The following is a 7,088-nucleotide window of genomic DNA, read 5'->3' on the forward strand; positions in this document are numbered from 1 at the left end:
CTTTATTCCTGTCGACATCAACATCATCGTCAATTACCTTTTTCTCACCAGTATCCTTTGGTTGGTTCTGAAACACCTCGCCATGTTATCTACTTTAGCATCAACATCTGAAGCGTCACTGCGATCAACTAAGCCTTTCTCCAAAGAACTTTCTGATTAACCAGAATCTCCTCCTAGTCCAACCTTCCCCTCATCCGACAAGCTACCACTCACATAACCTTTATGCTTCACTGCAAATTAAAAGCAAATGGAAACTAAAATTAGAAACTAAAACAATGCAACAAGATCAAGAGAAGAAAAGAAGGTACCTCAAAGAACGGCACCACAACCACCACATTGATAGACAGAGTAATCAGCGAGTTCGAGAAGAATATTTTGACACTTTGGGCAACGCACCAATCGCAACTTGTTGGCTGAGTCCGACATGAAGAAACATTCGTTTGAAGGGAAAGGAGAGGAAAGGAAAGGGAGCAGCGGAGGCGGAGGCGAAGGAGGAAGGGAGCTTGGGGGAGAGGGAGGAAGAAGGAGAGGAGTGACGAGGGGAAGAAGGGGAAACGAAGGTGAAGGTGAGGAGAAGAGGCAGATTATTGATATGCGAGTTGGAAGAGAGAAGTTGAGGTGCGGCATGAAGCTAGGGTTAGTATTATAAAAGAAAGAATAGGAAGGCGGTTCTGTTTTGAAACCCGTCGTCGTTCAAATTTTAAATGATTACAAAAATGTCATCCTATCACATTCTAAGACGGTCTTTCATAACCGCTTTAAAATATATGTCATAAAAACAAAATATAATGATTTTAATTACAAAAATGTCACCACATCACATTCTAAGACAGTTTTCTTATAACCGCCTTAGAATGTGCGTTGTAAAAAACAAGTTTTTTAGTAGTGGAGGCAGTAGTGTCAACCAAATAATCATAAACCTGCTAGATATACAACACATTCATCTACCAATAAAACTTACAAGTATTCCCATTTATTAGAAAAATCAAATCTAACCTTGTATTCAGACTGCGCTACTTTGGCAATAACTTTTGTTGGATCCTTTGAAGCTCCTTTAGCTCGTAAGAAATCAAGGACCTCAAAATTTGTGAGTGCACCGGCATTGCCCTCTAAGCTGTGACAAAGCTATTAAACATCAATCATATCCCAATATAAAAGAGAAAGGTTCGATTGAAATTAGTGTATTAATTTTGAAAACAAACAAAAATGGTAGAAACATACATTTTCATCTGTAAGACACTAGAGTGAGAGAAAAGGCAGTAACAAAACAAGAGAGTGTCTCCTTTGCTTCTACAATAAAGCCAGCCCAGTACACAAACAGACAATTACAAAATTAAATTCCCAGTTTTTACAAAATATAACAAGAATAATTGGGTTGGGGTGGACATCAAAAGCAAAACAAAATTGAGTTGGGTGTGTTTTCCCCTAAAAAGAAAAATAGCAATGTTAAAAAATTAGAAAAATGCATTTAATTTGAGCAACCAAACAAGAATAAAATAGTGAAGACAGAAACTAGTTATGAAGCTTCTGGCGGTTGAATTGTGAGTCCAAAGAATCTTTTGGTTTAGCCTTGGAAAAACTGGAATCAGCAATAGGCTTTGCATTGTTATGCTGAGTTAATCCAGCCACTGCCTTCATTCATGTGATTATCAATGTTTACTCCTGCTGCACTCACTTCCTCACCTTCTGGTTTGTGATTCTTGACATCAAGAAAAATTAAATGCTTGATTACAATCAACATCCCTATAATTTAAGTGTGAAATAACTACTATCTTCCATTCATTTCCATAAATTATCATGAAATTCATCCCTCTCTATTCCTTTTAATACATGTTAAAATCAAAAGATAAAGATTAAACCATCCTATAAGATTTAAAAGATAAATTCACTAGAAATTACCCTTACCTTTCGTTAAGTTATCATGTATTAGTCATGAGAGTGAACACTAAATAAAAACGATTGCAATATAAATATATACATGAAGAGTTGGGTCAATAAAAAAAAGTACCTCCATTGAGCCATAAGAGAACGGGTTTTTGTTCTGGTTTGTGAGTGGCCTCGGAAAACCAATAGAACAGTGCTCTTCCTTGAGTTTCATTGACAGTGTTATAACCACCATATTGTTGAACTTCACCGGAGGCTGCACAGGTAATCCATGCACTGTATCAGCTTCTTGCTCTGCTAGTATCTCCTGGCTAAGGTAACTAGCTACTGAAGGCTTTGCCACACCTAACGCTTCTATGGTCAAACAAACAAAAAGTAGAAGATGAAGATTGAGAAAAACTTAACACAAAGCCATAACTGATATATATCTCCGGTGTAGGTGTGTTTGTGTAGGTGTGCGATATATATCCACGCATTGAATTGGCTTCCAAGATCAAGTCCAAGATTCTCCACTAAGTGTGCTTAGGTGTCATGAGGCATGTAAAGCATGAAGGACATGCACAAAGTGTGACTATATGATGTGGCAATGGAGTGTAGCAAGCAAATGCTCACCTCCCCCTCTAAAATTTAATTGGATTGGGCTTCTCCCAATTCAATTAAATTTATTTACCAACACACACATCAAATATTCACTCGATGCATATGAAATTACAAAACTACCCATAATACAAAAACTAGTCTAGGTGCTCTAAAATACAAGGGCTTAAAAGTCCTACATTTCAAGGGTACCTTACCTACATTATGGAACCCTAAATACAAGGCCCAAAAATAATGAAACATTAATCTAATATGTACATAGATAAATGGGCTCATACTTAGCCCATGGGCCCAAAATCTACCTTAAGGCTCATGAGAACCCTAGGGCCTTCTCTTGCATCTCTGGCCCAATCTTTTTGGAGTCTTCTATCCAATGCCCTTGGGGGGTAAGATTGCATTAGATCGCCTCACCCCTTCCCTTCCAAGTAAAATTGAGATACAAAAGTTGTTCCATTTTTATTTAGTTTTGTTATATAGCTTGTATTGTGTTCTTTTAGCAACCAACTGCACCATCATATTCGTTGCATATCTTTAATATTTATTTTGTTCTTGAAATATTTTCAGAGATGGAATCTACACTTGTGGAAATGCTTGTTGATTGGTATTGCCAACATGATCTATGGACCATGAATTCAACACTGAGGGCATTTGGCAACATTAGAGAAGTGTTATGAGAAGTTCCAAACTATTGAAATCCAACCTAATGTTCAGACATTCAACATTCTCTTGGATTCTTATGGCAAGGCTCAGGATTACAAGAAAATAAGTATTGTGATGGAATGCATGCAGAAGTACCATTACTCTTGGACAATTGTGACCTTCAATATTGTGTTGATGCTTTTGAAAAAGCTAGGGATCTCAAACAGATGGAGTACTTGTTTAGACTAATGCGGTCAGAAAGAATAAAACCTAGTTGTATTACATTGTGCTCACTTGTGAGGGCTTATGCATGTGTAGGTAAACCTAAAAAAATTGGTGGTGTCCTTCATTTTGTTGAGAATTCAGATGTATTATTGGACTTTGTATTCTTCAATTGCTTAGTGGATGCTTATGTGAGGTTAGGGTGTTTAGTTGAGATAAAGGGAATGCTTGAGATGATGAAATAATATGGTTGTAAACTCGATATCATTACTTATAGAACCATGATTAAAGCTTATACATTCAATGGCATGGATAGCCATGCTAAGGAGCTTAGAGAGCTTCTTCCAATAGTGAATAGGTCTTCATTGAAAAGGGATAAGCCTAACTTCTGATAAAAAAATCTACTAATATGTTTGCTCCAATTTTTTTGGTTGTCAATAATATGTTTATTTGTGCATGCTTGTAGTTACCTACTACTTTGGAGCAGGTTGTTTCTAAAAAAGTTCATCTTTTAGAAGGGAATAAATATTAGCAACACATTATTTTTAATATATATATATATATATATATATATATAGAGAGAGAGAGAGAGAGAGAGAGAAGAGATCAAATTGAATTGATGTAACTTTGATAACTTGTACACCATTCTATAACTTCAATTGAATAATGTTTTCTTAAAACTCATTGTTGGATAGAAAGTTCCTTTCACATAGATAACATAAGCAAAATTTTATATTAATCCAAAATCATTTGTTACGTTGTTCATATAGATTAAAATCTACATAATATAAACATTTCAAAATATATTGAAATATAGATCATTTGATTACCTTCATGTTGGTATTCAATTTTGACAAATTTTGTCACAAACAATCTTGGAAATATGTAAATATAATTCAACAATTATATCAATAAAAATCATAGTCTATATTAAGTTATAAAAATGATGTAACAATTGTCAAAGTTACATCGGTGTAATTTGATCTCTCCTTATATATATATATATATATATATATATATATATATGTATGTATGTATGTATGTATGTATGTATGTATATTATTGTTCGACATACTATTTTTTAGAAGTGTTAAGAACAAAACAATTTTTTGAAAAATATGTGGGATTTTCTTTGCAAAATTTCATTTGAAGTCCATAAACCATTAGGAAGGTTATTGCCATGGATTTTATTTCTTCTCCTTTTATTAAAAATTTGGGTATGAAAAAAGATGTATTTTTATCTCCTAATTTAACCCATTGTTCTTGTGATTTTTTTATATTAATGAACTTTCTGAAATAAAATATGATTATATTTATGTTGAAAAGTATCTTTTAGATGGATATGAGTTACGAATAAACCTTTTTTAAGGTATGCTAGATTCCCTTGATATTTGCCTTAATTTTTTTTTTCTCTCTTCATGAATGATCACAAAAACTTATTTATTAAAATTTAGGGTTAACTAAGTTTTTAGTCCTAAACTTTTTTAAATTCAGTTTTTAGTCCCTAAGCAAAAGTTTGACTGATTAAGGTCCCTTAACTTTTTTCCATTAAGGTTTTTAGTTCCTAAACTTTTATTTGAGGTTCCTAAACTTTTAGAAATTTCAATTTTTAGTCCCTAAATAAAAGTTTGAACTCATTATTTTATTTATTTAATTGAATTTTAGGGACTAAAAATCAAATTTTTCAAAAGTTTAAGGACTAAAAGCTTGAATGAAAAAAGTTGATGGACATTGACTAGTCAAACTTTTGTTTAAGGACTAAAAATCAAATTTTGAAATAGTTGAACGACTTTAATCTGTCAAACTTTTGTTTAAGGACTAAAAATCAATTTCGTAAAACTTTAAGGACTAAAAGCTTAGTTAACCCATAAAATTAAGGAGTTATCCCTAACTTTATTCCTAGCTAGAAGAGGTTGGCCATTTGTCTCCCTCTATGCTTTTTTCCTAACCTTATGATAATGGTCATTGACAATCCAGAAAATTTTAACTTTAAAGGGTTTGGGGACTCTTAATTGATGTTAATCCCCAGGTAAAAGATAGATACGGTTATGATAAAAATGATGATGAGTAAGCACTTTAACAAAAACTTCATTGAAAGCTATTCTCTATTACACTTTTTCAAAAGTCATGTTGTGTTTTTTTGTTGCTAGAACACAATTCCTTGATAAAAGATTGAAATTTGAGATCTAGGCACTCTAATTAAAGATAAAATTAGAGCAAAAATTGTCCCAGAATTGTAACAATTCTTATAAAGAAAACCCTATCAAAACAACTTCATAACTACATAATAGTTGCTCCTAAAAGCTTAACAATTGCCTACCATCTTACCATGAATAAAATAACTACTCCTAAAATACATAGTTGACACTAATAAAACAATACACATAATTAATAATAAGTAATCATTTTTAATTCCTGCCAATAATTGTCACAACTACCCCTAATTCCACCAATTACAGCCTCCTAAAAATCAACCTTTTTGCAAGGCTAAATGCATGAAATTGGTTCTTCCTCGTTATTTTTGTTCACTTCAATAGCAATTACATTGTCATCTTTGTTTAGGGTTTCATTATATCCCAAAATTCCCAATCTTAATTGTTTATCTACATATTAATGTAAGGGGTGAAACTTTTCTCCACTCCTAAAATACAACCCTTAATTTATTCTTTCCATCACTTCTTGATATGTTAGATGTTGCAAGCCTTTGTTTTTTTTTTTTTTATTGTAGAATTCAAATCTTTTACTCCTTTTCTCAATGTGGACATTGTAGAAGATAACCCAATTATGGTTCTATAAAGAGTTAACCAAATGTGACCCATAATTGTTTTGATTTAGTCCATTGCTCCAACCTCTGTGCGATTTAGAATAAGCACCTTTGGTATTTGGACTCCCATCCTGATGAAGTGTCACTTTTTTGCAAGCCTTAATGCACCATTTTGTTGCCAATTATTATTTTGGTCTTATATGTGTTGTCTATCTGCAATTGAACCAACTCTCTTCTATGTCTTTTACCAATTGCATGGCTTTAATGTGAGATTGGGGACGAAAAATATGTATCTGACATTTAATCTCCGATTGAAGTCCACCAAGGAAGTACCCTAAATGTTTGTCTTTTGGTAATCATTGTACTTGAGAGGAAACCAATTCAAAGGCTTCAATGTATTCCTCCATGAAACTATCTTCTTTAGTTTTGTTAACCTCTTAAATAGATTCCTTTGTCTTCTTCCTCCAAATCCAGCAACCAAGGCTTCTTAAATTTATCCTAACTGAGACGCTCTTCTATTTCTCTTAGCGGGTGAAACAATTATATAGTTGAACTTTCAATTGACTTGGCTAACTTGATCCTTACACCCTCCATAGTATTTTGCACCTCAAAATAAATTTTTGCTCTTGTAATCTATTCTATGAGATTATCTCCATTAAAGGCAAGTGATTTTTTCCTTTTAATAGTCATTCGACACTCATTCTAGGAATAATGATAGTTTGATTTAGATCCATCTATAATAGTCCATTTATAATGATGATTTGAACTTCCATCTATCTTATCCACACATTTACCCATCATTTTCCTCATTTTTGCGAAAAAATTCTCAGAACTTCACTCCAATCTAGCCATTTTTTCAACCAAATTTTCTATTATGGTTCCAATTTGATCTACTTTTTCTCTGATGTATCCACTCGAACAAACATTTTTGCAATTTGATCTACTTTCTATGGGTGACTACCATTTAATTCCCATGGATGTT

Source organism: Glycine max, chromosome 18, assembly GCF_000004515.6.
Source record: "Glycine max cultivar Williams 82 chromosome 18, Glycine_max_v4.0, whole genome shotgun sequence".
Lineage (NCBI taxonomy): Eukaryota > Viridiplantae > Streptophyta > Magnoliopsida > Fabales > Fabaceae > Glycine > Glycine max.